The sequence below is a fragment of the Lampetra planeri genome, chromosome 25, assembly GCF_965212315.1.
Source record: "Lampetra planeri chromosome 25, kcLamPlan1.2.h2, whole genome shotgun sequence".
Lineage (NCBI taxonomy): Eukaryota > Metazoa > Chordata > Hyperoartia > Petromyzontiformes > Petromyzontidae > Lampetra > Lampetra planeri.
The window spans coordinates 3382859-3398752 of NC_136131.1; the positions used below are offsets into that span (position 1 = coordinate 3382859).

General features: G+C 45.9%; 1 protein-coding gene across 1 annotated transcript in view; it reads right to left on the reverse strand.

Moving 5' to 3' along the window:
* The window catches only part of LOC144727254 (uncharacterized), an 80475-nt gene that overhangs the window by 45433 nt on the left and 19148 nt on the right, over positions 1 to 15894 (reverse strand). The gene's annotated exons all lie outside the window — the stretch shown is intronic.

Below are 15894 nucleotides of genomic sequence, written 5' to 3' on the forward strand. Positions count from 1 at the left end.
TGGGTGGGGAGGGAGGGGCTGGGTGGGGAGGGGAGGGTGGGGAGGGGCTGGATGGGGTGGGTAGGGCTGGGTGGGGAGGGGAGGGTGGGAAGGGGCTGGGTGGGGAGGGTGGGGAGGGGCTGGGTGGGGAGGGTGGGGCTGGGTGGGGAGGGTGGGGTTGGGTGGGGGGTGGGAGGGGTGGGGCTGGGTGGGGGGGCTGGTCACCCCGTGGTGCCCTTATAAAACTCAACGTTTAACCTACTCACGCCGGCTTGTGCCCACCCTCACAGTCGGGGATATTTGCGGAATACACCACGCCGCCGTTGACCCTGGCCATTGACCGAGCAACCCAACGTTCCTACCAGCTCCCTCCGCAGGAATGTGTTTCAGCGACTGATGTGTGTGTCCATTTTCTTGTGTCGTGAATCCCGAAATAGCCTGATGCTCCAGCTAACAGTCCCTTGTCACAGACGAGTGAAGGTGCAATAAGGTGCCGGGTCAGATGTCGATGCAAAGGCAGCGCCTTAGGCCTCAGTTTAACACGTCGGCTTTCGTGATCAATGTTATCCATAATAAAGGTTTTTGTGTTCAGATCACGTAAACTATAAATGTATCGTTAAACCCGCCACCACCACTCGACACAGCCAATTAGTGAGGTTTGTTACCTAAACAAAGCATGTCAATTTGTTACAATTGTGGGTTACAACATCCCGGTGTGCTGTACTCGTAATGAATTAGCACGTTTTGTTTACGTGACAAACCTCACTAATTGGCTGTGTCGGGTGGTGGTGGCGGGTTTAACGACCCATTTATATTTACGCGATCTAACCCAAAAACCTCTATTATGGACTTAAGGCCTCGCCTGCACTTTCCTCTCTCTCGACCAGGGGTGTGGGCTACTGTGTGTGTCTCGTGGTATCCGGACATCTCCATTTGTTTACCGATGGCTCGAAAACTAAAAAAAATCGCGCTATTTTTGAGTCCACGTATATCTCCCTCTTAACAAGGCTACACACTTGGGGTGACAGTGCCTTTGCAATTGCGGCACCTAAACTCTGGAACTCCTTTCCCGTTCGAGTAAAGTCACGTAGGCATAAAATAAAATAAATCACGACGTTTCGGGCGCAACACAAGCATCCATCATCATGTTAACCATTCATTAAACCAAGGCAGCATCCCATTTTTCATGGTATTTGAAAGTAAAAAAAAAGTATTTTTTCCGACAAAAAGTAAATTCCTAATTTGCAATCTGAGCTCACACTAGTCCACAGTGGTACTCTCTTTTTTCACAACAGCAGGCCACTTGCACAGACCACTGAATCTGTGTTCAATTGGCAAGCACGACGAGCAATCAATGTCCTCCATTTAACCAGGTGGCAGCCAAGGCCAGCCAGTCCATTTTATTGACATTTCGAATTTAATAAAGAAAAATTCCCCTGGAAAAGCCTAAACTGCTTAAACTGCCCCATGTTTTGTGTTTTTTTCCAGGGACCAAATTCATGACGAAGGTTTATATTGATATCGCCGCTGCTTTCACAAACATAAACCTCACACGTAGCCTTGGGTTAAGCGTAGCTTTACAAAATGTGTATAAGACTAAGTTTGTCCCTTGAGGTGCTCCATATTCAATGTGATTAAGGACCATAGAAAGCTTATGTTGGGGAGGGGTTTTGCAAGCATGGCTGCGGTTGAGGCCAATATTGTTTCCTGCACTAACTTTTATGACATCAGTATACAGAGAGCTGAGCGACTGTGCTAAATAGGCAGACATGGTAAATAGGCTACACATTGATGATTTTCTGATGGGAATCGATAACAGACAAAGGTCCCCTGTGTAGCCCACGCAGGCAGTCGGGGCAATTGCCGTTAGCGAGCGGAACCTATGAAGACCGGCATGGTGCACGAGGGAGTGGCGTGGCCCGCACCACCCTCGGCCGCCTTTGTCTCCCCAGTACTGATGTGTACACACACTGCACCAGGCATTCGTTCAATGCTAGGTCGACATTGGGGAGGGCCCACAGACGGTTCAGTTTTTCGCCACTTGATGTTGGCAGTGAAAGGGAATTTAACTCGGGTTGCTCGGTTCGTCATGCAGCACAGCTGCACGCGTTTATAGTGTAGCCACTCAATTAAGTTCCCCAAGAAGCTCCCCCAACGTCGGACACCGTGCCGAATGACACGCGGCGTGACCCGCGTTGACATCGCAGCGCTACAACACGAGTGAGAGTTCCCGCACACGTCTGATTCTCCTTGGTGACAAAGAAACCCCGAGGTTTCGTCTGCCTTGAGTTCATGCGTTACCATAAATCCTGAAGGATATTATGAATACCCAAGATAAAACAAATCGTGAAATACATTCTGAACAAAATATGAAGCAGTTTCTCTCTCTGAGAATATAAATTCCCGTGGAGTTCTTCTCAATGTATTTATGCTGCAAACATCCCCAAGGTGCTCACTGACCCCTTTACATGCCACCCCTAGGCCCAAATAATAAATGTGACAGTGTGCTCCTGGGTTCAGTGTGGTAGTTTTCCATCAATTCCATCAAAGTAGAAGCCATGTAAGTGTAGATGTGCTTTTTTTCCTTAAAACCTCTGGGATAGAGGTCCTGCTTTAAATTAATGTTCAGTTCTGAAAGAGAGATGGGAATAACTCGGTCAGCTAAATAATAGCCCAGCGGTCATTGATCATGCTCACCGATGATCCTGTTCACATAAAGCCAATGATTTACTTTCTATTGACACCGGGCTATGTGTTGTGGCATATGAAGTGCAAGAACATAGCACAATATAATATAAAGAGGACATTAACATCCATGGGCCTTAATCAAGAAGTCCATGGGCTGTATGCATGGTGGCCCAAAAGTCAGGACATATTGTTATTTTATTTAACACTGGAAATTTAAGCATGTTATATTGTGTATTCTTTAAGTCAATATTTTATCTATGATCATTTGTTTTCTTCTTCTTCCTGTGGGGGTCACCTCAAATCAGTGGTTTACAAAACTCGACCAAGAACCCTGACTGAATTGAGACCACAAAACACAATTGATGATTGTTAAAAAATTACAGCTGGAATCCAAAGTAAAATGTCTCAAATTAATTTCGGAAGAGAATTAATGCCTGCATTAATGTTAATGTGAGTCAGTTTGAACGTTTGGTAAAAATAAATTAAATAACCCTATGTGTCCTGACTCTTTTGGGCCACCCTGAAAATGTGACATTATTTTTTAAGAATAGGACATTACTGATTGGATACTACACCATCCTCCTCGGTCGTAGCTCCTGGGAGATAACAAGAACCACAAACTTGGACATCGCGTTAATGTTATTTTATTTTTGGGTTCTGTTTGGTTACATTACTCCCCCCCCTTCTCCCATTTTCTTCCTCTCCCCCCACGCCCCCCCCCCTTAAATACACTGTTCCCGATCGTTCGTTCAATAATTTTGAGCGTGCCTAATGTTTAGTCTGTTATACGTTACCCTTACTTTTTTCCCTGCTGTTGAAATTCCCACCGTACTGGGTTATTTAATTTTAAAAATGTTTTCTAATGTAAATACAAAAAAAGGAATAGAACAGTATGGTTTCTGTGCCATCGTTTAATGTTTTTTTATTCCAAATATCCAATTACCCACAATGCCAAGTTCAGAAATACATTTATCTTGTATGTATGTTGAACTTCTTTCACACCGTACGTAGCCAGTCGTGCTAATCGGCAGCACGAAATGAACGTCTCTGAAAACAATGCAAAGAAGCTGAAAACGAACGGGAGGTGGGGAGGGGGGTTGCCTCTTGTTCAACCAGGCAAGAGGGCGACAGCAGGCCACGCCGTAGGCAAGCAGACTCGTTCATAATTCAGGAGGAGCAAGCGGGGATTTTCTTCTAGGCACGGTTACTGCATGCCAAGCCCCGTGCACACCGCCTGTCAATGCCTCTGAATCACAATCTGTGTTGATCCTGGAGAAATCCGACGGGCTGCGGAGCTGTTTTTCACAGGTTTCCAGTAGGGGCATGCGGTCAAAAAGTCACAACGATGAACGATAAAAACAACGATAGGAGTGCAGAGTATAGGAAAGGTAAGAAAATCACGAAAAGTAAATACGTAAAATAAAACGTAACTATTTTTTTTTAGTTTACCAGGTAAAGCCACTGAGCTATTGAAGTGGCTTTTATCGTGTGAAAATGTATAACAGCAGCCTAACAATCTATATACCTAACAAGTGTCTGTCTGCAGACCGGCCGCAAAACCGTTGAGCCCTTGCAAAAAAAATGGTGTCTGAGAATAATTCCTTATCCAGAAGAACTTCACGATGGCGCTCGTTTTCATGTGTTTTTTTTAAATCACCACCAGTAGAAACGAAGACGTCTATGCACGTAAGGTTTAAAGGGTTATAGGTGCAGCTCTGCAATTGCTTGCTCATGGGACTGCAAGGCAGAATGACCTCCACTAGACTGAGCTCGAGAAAGCCCCTCCTCGCGAGGTAATCTTGGCCAACTCTTCCATGCCGCTCAAACGAGTTGGAAGAGGTTGGAGTCCCCACGATTTGCACCTCCGATTTGCGCGGTTGGCTACGTACGGCGCGAAATTAATTCGACGTACATACGTACATTTTACCCCACAACACATGGCCTGCCGTTCAACTGATTGGGGGTACCGATGTATGTACAGAGGTGGGGTGGCCAGAGTTCACAAATGCCGCCGGGAGAACGAATCAAACCGACAACCTCTGGATTCCAGTGAGCCAACCATTACACCCACGGGAAAAAAAACCCAATGTGTAGTATATATTCTGTACAGTACTAGTATTGCGTATGGCAGCATGTACAGGAGTAAAATGCCAATGTTCGGGTCTTTTCCGCGATGAGAGGGCTTCAGGAGAGAGTTCGTGTAGTTTTGCTGTACCTCCTCTGGTGATGGGGCGCAGGCTACAGTGGTTATTTTTTAATAATTTGGGGTACATGGCCACCGGGGCGCTATGACCGGTCTTTAATATATATCCATGTGTCTCTATGAATCTCTATGGGTTTACGATGTGGACCAAAGTTTGGGTTGCGTAGCCACAGTGGCACAACTGTGGCTTGTATTTCAAGTCCCATTTCATAATGGAGGTGGGCCTGTTGATGTTCCCATGCGGTCGATGGTGACAGCAACCACAGCATCTTCTGAGGAGGGATCTCAAAGCCGGGAGGTGTGACGTTTGGGTCGAGAATTAGGTGTTTATTCTGAACAGTGCTAATTTACGTGCAGCACTGTACACAAACAAGCATGAGATCTGGCATCCGACGACGCCCGGTTGTGCATCGCGGTCCGTCGGGGCATCTGCTGTCAGCGAGCACCAGCGCTGGATTAAGATGTTGCAGGCGCTTGTGGGGTCTCCAAGGGGCCCTAACCAGTTAATGGACGGTGCGGAAATAACTCTTGAGACTGGTCTGCTGACTGAGCAGTGGAAAAGGGTCCACAGATGGTCACCACTTAAGCCCCCCTCCCACCAGGAGTGCCACGGGGCCCTGCCATGTGGCGTAAATGCCAATAATTAAATTATGACCGAGTGATTTCCTCTTAAAACTGGCACAGCACCCCAGGGGTTGCTTTTAGCGAAGCTGACCTGGAGGAGATCCAGTCCAGGTTAATAGACTCCCATTTATTTATATATCTAAACCAGCAGTGGTTTAGACTTGACTCGACACTGATGTCAGCCGTGGCCGGCAATTTGAACTCGGGTCACGAGGTCTAAACCGTTTGCCCCCTACCTAAGTGCCGTGCAATCCACTCGCCCTGCAACGTACAGTGCGTACTGTATTCACGATCAACTTTCCCTTTATTTTGTTACGAAGATAAAAATGTTTTGAAGACCCTGAGGCCACTTGTTTTTTTCTGTCTCTCTCTCTGTCTCGTGAAAATTGCTTCCAGAGAGCGAGGTGATGCGCTCGGGTTACTACTACGACTGCTTGCAGGCTGTTCCCATGCCTCACCGCTTGTTGGAATGTTATTGGTGTCTCCCGTCGAGTCGAGCTGTCTGAGACAATTGACATTGTAAGAGTCAATCAGCTTTAGCCCCTGCCCTGCCTGCCGTGGTAAAAGCTTGGCAAATACAATGCAATGGCAGCAATAAACACTTACATGGATTTATATAACTCGAGGAAGAGGGGGTGGTGGAGGAGATGTTGAGGGGGGGATTGGGGGGGAGATGTACATGTAATTTAAAATTAAACGTGTTTGAACATACATATGGGTTATTGCGGAGTCTTTGAACGCAGGATGAGGTATCTATGATTAAATGCGATGAAGATTAATAATGAACCATGTAGAGACATTAATAAAGCGCACAATAATCCGTTTATTTTGCGTGAGATCACCGCGTTGGTATAATGTAATTTTTAACTATAACCATCCACCACATGCCAAAGCCAATGAAATTAAGTCGTGTATGTAATTGCCAAATATGGCAATTGATTTGGTTTAGTTGCAAAACCGAGAGGAGTGTTGAAAACCAAGTAACAGTTTGAACATTTTGTATGACGTTTCACTGTAAATTACACCCGGCAAGTCAAAAAACTCTTATCAATGACACCTTGAATAGAGCTGTTTGTTGCTGACCGTTTGGCGTTTTAGGCCTTTGGACCTTTGCTCAGCAACCCTGATTTAAAAAACAAAAACTCCACAATATTGTACTCTTAGCTATATTGAATGGGTCACCATCTGCCTGTGCGCAGTGGGTCCTCCTCTGGCTACACGTATCATATTTAATTGGGCCTCTGTGGATATGTCCGTACTCTATAAGCACTGAGTGTGGCTTTAAGCTGAATTAAATGTCAAACCAAAATTGTAAATGTTTGTGCTTGATATGATCAGCAATTGGGAAACTTGTTTTAACTAATGCTGAAGGACGAACACGATCTGATCCTGATGCACCAGGACTGCAGGACTTCTCTACTTATGAACGAGTTAGGTTCCAGAGGTCTATTCGTAAGTCGATTTGTTCGTAAGCCCAACTTTACTCCTGTCGATTCCAAACATGTTGTAAGGCACGTACACTAAACACGGGGAATGGTTTTAAAAATTGTACAATCTCCTGGTTCTTCGTGTTCTGCATCAGTGGATGCCACCACCGCCATCTATTGCGCAGCAATTTAACTTACGACTCTCAGTCCGAACAGGCAACTGGACATACAGACAGATTTGTTCATATCTCTGAAAATTCACGAGTCGAATGTTCATACGTAGAGGAGTCCCTGTAATACCGCCGGCACATCCGAGCCGAGTCAGCGTTGGGAGCCTCACAGTACGAGGGGTCTTTCCACTGCTCTTTTGCCGGGCCCGAGATGGAACCAAACTGTGAAACTCTGGCCTCACAAGAACACATTTGAAAATAGCCTCTGGTCGAACACGGCCAGAGGAAGTATTCATTATTTTTCAAAATAATATTTGACATTTAAAACTATTAAAACTTTTTTTTACCAGGTAAGGTCCAATGAGCTATATAGCTCTTTGTCAACGAAGTGGCTTATCTCGTGGAAATACATAGCAGCCAGATACTCTAAAAGCATGTTAATTCTAAATATGGATGGAAAAACCGGAGGACCCGGAGAAAAATCCACACGACCACGGGGAGAGAGAGAGACACGCAGAACTCCAAATATACAGCAGGTGTTACAGTCGGGATCAAACCCACAATCTCCTGTATACCAGGCGAGGTAGTTAACATCTCGTTACCGCAGCACGGCTTAGGTTTTGAAGTGTAAAAAACACAACCTAGCGTGCCTCCAGAGGTGTGGGCATTGCCAAAGCGCGGCTGAGCCGTACATTGGATAAGAGCTTATAACATAGCTGTGACAAAGACAGCATTTGTGCCTGTTATTAATTAATTTCATTATTCATAATTCGTTGGTGCCGTGTAAGTGATCATTTGCGGGTAATTGGGATGATTGATAATTGTTCGACGAGCTTAGCACGACAAAGGGTGTTGGGCGTGCAGTGCACTCGATGAGAGATTCGCCTTCCACTCTGAGCAGGCTCCTGTTGGGCGCGCTAACAAAACTCCACCGTGGTTTATCGCCGGCTCTCTCGATGCCTTCCTTGCGTGACGCCGGCGACTCGGGGACGAGATGGGGGTCTCCAGTTACACGTTACCTTTTCGGGCGGCGAGAGGGGAATCCAACGCGAGTCAATTGTTGTACTGTACTACGCTCCCACCGCCCACGTGTGTTGGGGCATTGTCAAGTAAACCACTCGGGACCCATATAAAGCGTAGAGAGATCCACATCCAGCAGTGGATTGGCAAAACACTGTGTGCGTGTACTTATAGGCAGCATGCAAGAGTAGAAAATGCCCTTTGGAGGGCCTCCCTTCTCCACCATCTGTGATGGCATGATTGCTGAATGGATGCAGGGCTGACCTCTAACATAGGGAGGGTTTTGTTACACCCACATTTGGTCTGAATATATTTTTTGCCACCAAAACCGATGTTGTTGTAGCGAGCAAAAGCGGGCTCAAAAATAAACACGATCTCTCGACACGAACAATAGGAGTTCGTGATTGGTGACACATGTTTCACTGAGTGTTTGGGCTTACAAAACAAACTGCTGACGTTTTTATACGCACGTATGCATGTCAAACTTTTCCGCACTGTACGCGGATAACCGTTAAATGGTAGTTTTGGATAAAAAAAAATATAATTATTAAAACGCACAAAAAAACGTGCCCTTTCAAGTTTCCCGTTTTTGGTCACCAACTTATCACTCAGATGTCCACAGTTTTTTTTACTTTTTATGGTCATTCTAAACAGCGAGTCAGTACACTGCCAAAAAAGAAACCCGTTGACACGGTTGCATTGAGGGAAATGGCGACGTAAGAATTTGAAACTAGATATCGTATGAATGTCTCCCCCCCCCCGCCATGTGATAATCATCCATAGGTATGGCTCTCCATGTACGCGTATCGTTGTTTTTTGGCTACGTTACGGCCTGAGTATGAAAAATAATCGTGTTCATATTTGGAATGAAAAAATATATATTATACACTGTCAAGATTTTTATCGCTATGAGCACAAACTGCTGTAACTTAATGACTGCAATCATTATACCAGTGGGTAGAAAGAATAATGTAATTTAAAACAAGCACATTCTATTTCCTTAGATTGTTGATACAATTAGTCCAACACGGTACAGAGTGGTTGCGCAACTATGTTATTCTACCTGGGATATGTCAGAACCATAGCCATGAATAAGACAATTTGGGCAAAGCAGACTGTGTAACAATGAATTTAGTAAAAACAAATTCTGTAATATAACTTTGATCATCTCGGAAACATTCCTCTAGCCTGCGCTAAAGCTACCAGCCCTATTTTGACCATTTGTAGACGTCAAACTTTTGTGTTTCTGGCATCTGACAAAATATTCGAGAAACATGGATTACATACAACACAATATATATTCATGAATATAACAACAACAACACTAACAATAAAGTACAATGTGTGTGACATAAATAGTGTAGTGTTAGATGTGTTTGGTTTATATGTTATATATTTATAAGATGCCAGTAATGGGGGTGGCTGGGTGGCTCAATGAACTCGTAAAGTACGTGCATCTGTCGCGTATACAAAGTGGGGAGCAGTGGCGCAGAGTAGTTAGGACGTGGTGCCACTAACTCAGCGACCCGAGTTCGTTTCTCACCCGCGACCAATAACAGTGGTGAATATTTGAACTGGTCTTGGGCCTCCCCTAGGTCGACTCAGCCTTAAATACGTCTGGTGCAGTGTGTGAAAATGGCTGCCAGGAGTGGCGCTGGCCACCAACCCCGTTGCGTGCCATGCTGCCTTTCATAAGTGCGCACTAACTGCAACTTGTTCCAACAGTCTGATGAAGACTATATGGGGGATCGTTTTTCAAAATCTTATTCCAAGTAAAATAGTGGCTTTATTCAGAAAGAGAACGTGAAGATAGCATACGACAGCTAAATGTTGTAGAAATGATGATGCAAAAAAAATGTCGCACACACATGCTAGGATGGGGGAGAGCCACGTGACAGAGACAGGCGATGGAGTGGTCCCCGCGGGTTTTGGAAATGGGTTGCAGTCAACCGCACCGGAGCATCATCAGGTCGATGGGCAACATCTCATTCGTGAATGGAAAAAAAATAAAGGCAAGCCGCAGAAGTAGCGCGATTATGGCCGTGCAACCAAAAACTATGGACAGTGCAGCAAAGTGACTGCAGTCTGCGCTCCTACAAAGGATACATCGCAAAATAACACAAACTCTCTCCTGGAGCCCCGCCACGGCTGGCAGATCTCCAAGTTGGCATTCAGCTCCCGAACACATTGCCACGCACAAGGAGACCGTGTCGGGGGGGGGGCTGAGCTTGGAGGTCCACCGTTGCGTCCACTGTGCAGCAGCTGTGCCCCTGGCAGAGAAGCAGGGAGCGCCGGCGAGATGTTGTGGGAGCACCATCGGTGGCTATGGCCGTGACGACGTCCTCTTGTGAACTCGCTTGTTGTGTTTAATTTAGTTGTCCTGACCCCCCCCCCGCATCTCCGATCAGCACGGTTGGCTATACGTACGGTGCGAAAGAAGTCCAATATACGTACACTATACACTACAATAGACACTACACAATACTAGCTTGTTAGGCCGTCCTCGGACGGAAGCTGTAATATTAAAGATGTAAGTTAACGTTTTATTGTGTGATTGTTAATTTTATTATGAAATGTAGCACTTAAAGAAAATGTTCTTAACTTAAAAAATTTAATTAAGGACTTTGGAATATTTCTCGGTATACGATATTTTGTGTGAATCTCTTATCACTGTTCAAAAGGTTTCCCTGCTGTTGGCTATCCTTGATGAACACTTTGATCCGTTGAGGATATTTAAATCTAGACAGAGCCACGTACAACTGGCCATGGGAAAATACGGGTCCATTGAGATAAATACCCACATTTTCAAAAAGTCTCACCCTGCGACTTGTTGATCGTCATCGCATACACAGGAATTATCAGAATTTGTCGCCGTTTCAGTACGAAAGGAAGAGTGACATCACTTGGGGCTAGGTCGAGTCTCGTGATGAAGACGATTTCGCCTCGGTTGAATTCCGATACAATATCTGCGGTGGTCAAGCTATTTTGTCATGATTAGACAATCAAACACGTTCCATTGCAAAGGCCATTCTTCGGCTGTGATGCGGCGCATCATTTTTTATTGCCTTCACTTTCTATAAAGATACGTAAAATCGAAAGTGAATTTGTGTAAATGAATGTTCATAGCCGCTCAACCTTCTTCTACCGTTAGTCTAAAAATCCAGGCACACATGAATAATAATGAGGGGGGGGGGAGGTGCATGTGGAGTGACGTCACACGCGGGACACACACACACAGCCTTGTTTTGGCTCGTTATATTAGTTGCTGCGTTGATTTCTTTATTAGCTTTACTTTCCATAAAGAAAGGTCAAAATGAAAGCTAATTTGCGTAAACAAATTTTTGTTTCCGCTCCACCTTCTTCATTCGGAGTGACGTCACCCGTTCATGATTATTAATGACGGGGGGGGGGGTTCCATGTGGAGCACCCCAGCTGTCCATGATTATTAATGAGGGGGGGCTGATCGACGTGGAGTGACGTCACGCGCGTTACACACAGACCTTCTTGGCTCACTATATTAGTGACACTACAAACTACACTATTATACACTACACCACTATACTAGATTGAAAACTCCTTTCATTCGAATGGGTTTTAGTGTTTAGTGTGGCCACATATAGGTGTGAAAGAAGTTCAACGTGCGTGCGTACGAGACGCGGTGGAGCTCCCAAGTCGTGTTCAGTAGCAGCAGCAGTTTACAAGATCGTTGCGTGCCGCCTTGAAGACTGCGTTACGTAAACTAACGAAGAAGATACCCATTCAATTTCTGACGTGAAGGTGTCATGCAATAATGTTAGTCAAGGGACCTTCCGGACCAATAGCGTAGGTATATTACGCAATCAATTTTAAACGAGGAGGGCATTGGCTAATCTGACAAGACAGGTGGGGGGAGGGGTATATTCCAGACGATGTGGGCAGCAGAGGAAACGCGGCAACCCAGCATCCACCCAACCCATAGGAGAGAGATACTGTGCCATTCTGATGACTTTCTTCTTTACTGGAGAACAGGGCAAGAGGAGGAGAACAAACAGATATGATAAGGGCCAAGCCCATGGGGGGGTTTAAATATGTTTCGGGTGATGGGTTGTAGTCAATCCACAATTGGATGTGAAGCCTCCAGAGGGACTGCAGGATCGAGGTGTTGACTTGGTCGTGTGTGCAGGTATGAATGCTGCAGCTGCTGCTGCTGCATTATTGATCACGTTAAGATTGGCAGCGAGTGATTTGGGAAGGTCAAAGAGGAGAGAGTTGCAATAGCCAAGGCAAAATGTGACAAAAGTACGGGTGGGCAAGGGTAATCGAGATGCCCAAAGGTATTATATGCTGAAGATATTATGTAGAGAGATGTAGGAGGTCCTCTTTAACCCACGCTGACCAGCGTGGTGAAGTATGGTCGAATAACCCCCACGATCCGCACGGCCCTCATACAGCAGTGGATTGACAAAGCGCTGTACATGTAGGAGGTCCTGCAGATTTGAGCGGCATGTTCAATAGATCTCCGAATCAAGATAACAAGGGCACAGACCAGTTCATCACATTGATTTCAGGATTCGCTAGTTGAATACTAGATAGAGGGTAATTATACAAAAGATTCATAATAGAGGTTTATTTTGGTTAGATAGCGTTCTAACCCAAAAAGCCTCTATTATGAATGATATTGGTCTCGAAAGCCTACATGTTAAACTATACCAAAGCTTGCTTTCCTTTCAACGAGAATATATTTGTTTTCATTCTTAGAACAGACAAGGTTGGAAATTGAATAAAAATAATATCAAGATGGCTTAAACGCACTCTGGGTAAATGTCCTCTTCAGAGCTCTGTTCTGGCACCCTTGAGGCCAGGGCTCATAAACGGAGTCTCTCCCCAGTCACCAAATGACTTCACACAATATATATGTTTAAACGTGTTTTTTTGTACTTAATCGAGCATAGCCTTAAAGTGCCCATTTAATGTGTGTGCTACACAATGAACTGCACCATTACAGTTGATGCAATGGTTGTGAAATAGAGGTTTCTTGAATACTGACATGTAAAGGCACGTGGGATGATATGTGCGTAAACAAAGATAAACATACTGTATGTGTTCTGTATTAGGGTGATCTGTCTGGGCAATTTTTTTGTTGCTTTCCACGATGATGATGAAAAACAAACATTCTGATATCAGCGGGTGGAAAAATGCTGGAGCAGATATGCAACACGAATCATTTCTAAAATTCCGTTTTTTTTTAAGTGAGAAAATTGTTAAAATTCAAAAACATGGGACTGAGCATAGTTTAGTGTCTGTGGGGGACAACTAAGTGGTAAATGGAGAAATTTAAATTCGGATAAATCCAGCAGAGAGGTTGACTTCATCTGCGCAAATATTTTTTGTTGCACAGATGAAATCGTCACAAGTTCAAATTACGGTTGGGGGGTTGTCTCGGGCCATCGTCATCGTCATTATCATCATCGTCGTCTTCGTCGTCATCGTCGTCGTCATTGTTATAATCGTCATTGTCGTCACTGTCATAATCGTCATCATCATCATCATTGTCATCGTCGTCATCATCATCGTCGTCATTGTCATTATCGTCATCATCATCATCATTGTCGTCGTCATCATCATCATCGTCGTCATTGTCATCATCGTCATCATCAGGATCGTCAAAATCGTCATCATCATTGGCATCATCATCATCATCATCATCCCTGTGTTGTAAAAAAAACCGAGTACCACGTTGTGGAGAAGTCAACGTTGGATGGTTTGTGGAGAGACTCCTCACCTGCTATAGGACTGTGGAATTTGCACCACTGGCTAAGGACTGTGAACGGGAGGCAGTGAGCACTGCCCCGACGCTCATTTGAGCAAGGAGATCACTTTGACTTGACTTGAGCCATTTGAGGCTGGAATCAAGATCGTGAAAAACACGGGCAGGCAAGAGCAGTTTAGAGTGAGTTTTGAAAAAGTTAATTGCTCTAAAAATGTTAAAGGTGAATATTAATGTGCCTAAAAGAAGAACCTTTTCAACCAGGTTATATCTGCTATGCCATATGCATTGGAAAACACGATCATTGACAACAACAGAATCGCAAAAAATAGAATTATGGGGGGGCGGGGGTTTCGATGAGGACGTCCATAACTGGACGCCGATTATCACGTACGTAGTTTTAGTGACGGCGTGTGACAAAAAGTTGGCTTCGCTCGCTGCTCCACAACAGCCACAAGAGTGCCCGGCAGCCACCCGCGGGTCTATTTTAGCGGCGTTACACGAGCAGCCTGGATCCGTTCCTGCTCACCCGACGTTGCTGCGGGGGGGGGGGATCGAGCCCTTGCTATTACTGATCGACCTTGGGCGTGACCTTCAGCATGCCACCCAATCAGCGCTTCTCTTATCGTGTCAAAGCCAGACTGTCGAGGCCGGACTTTGCTCTGTCACAGCTTGCTATCGGGGCCACCGCCGACATGGGCACCAAGGTTGGCTTTAGTATAGGACAGTGTACGCACAATGTGAAGGTGCTGCTTTCAAATCTGAGGCAAGGTGAAGATGTGGTCACGGCCAAAGATGGAAATAACCAATGCGATGAGATACATATGTAGTACCGTTGAGGACGCGTGGACACCGGAGTAGAGGCACACGTATTTATTTCACAACAGTCACTGGGGACATACAGTACTGGAGGGGGTATCGGCCCCCTCACCCGGATAGCTGGGAACACACGGCTAGCTACCCCTAGCCTGCCTCCTAATCCTCCAAATACTGGGCTAGGGGAGGCTGTCTGGCCCGACACTGGTCAGTCGGGCTACGGTACCCGGAGTCCCAGAGTCCTGGCTCTGGTTCACGGGACCACGCCGCTGGCTCGGTCCTGCGCGGCCCTGACTATGGGCGGCGTCCCAGGGGAGTCCAGGGCTCTAGCTAGGCAGTCTTCGGTCTTCAAGAGTTTGCTTAAACATTCTGCCCCGAGCCCTCTGACACATCCCCCTTTATACTCCACCCCCGCTGAGGGGTGGGGCCCCGGGCTGCCTGTGCGGACGTCGTTGAGAGCACCCCCCCCCCCCCGTGCACTCACGTAGCCCCGCCCACTGTGTTTGTTTCCCATAAGCTGCCATGCATAACGGCTCTCTCTCTAACACCCCTACACTAGTTTCCCGTGTGATCCCATACATACAGCTCCTCCGTAACACCCCTACACATACAGCCAGAGGGATTGAATCTTGTAGTCACGTGTCGAGGTGTTGGTTTATGTTTGTACGTGTCAAGATCAAGACGTCATCACGGCCGGAGCAGTTTATGCCACCACGCCTCGCCAACAATTTCTACGGCATGCCAGATCATGCAGCTGTTGCACAGAGGATGCGCGACCTTTAAGATTTGCATGAACAGTGGCCCACCAACTGTGTTTTCTTGATCACCACACTCGGAGTTCACTTCAATGCCTGTTTGGATAATGGGTCCTCCTCCACTCTGAACACGCACTGCCCGACGCAATATGGGACACCGGGGTGGCGAGATGTTATCTCCCTCGCCTGGCGTGCAGGAAGTTGTGGCTTTGATCCCGACCATGACGCCTGTATATTTGGAATCTGCATGTCCCTCTCCCTGTGGTCACGTGTATTTTTCTCCTGGTCCTCCGGTTTCCCTCTCCACATTTAGAATCAACATGCGTTTAGAGTATTTGGCTGCTATAAATTTCCACAAGGTAAAGCCACTGCGTTGAGCTATCATTTGTGGCCAGGTCACTTCTGAAAAAAAGTTGTATAGCTCAGTGGACCTTACCTGGTAAAATAAAAATTGTAACATTTGTTT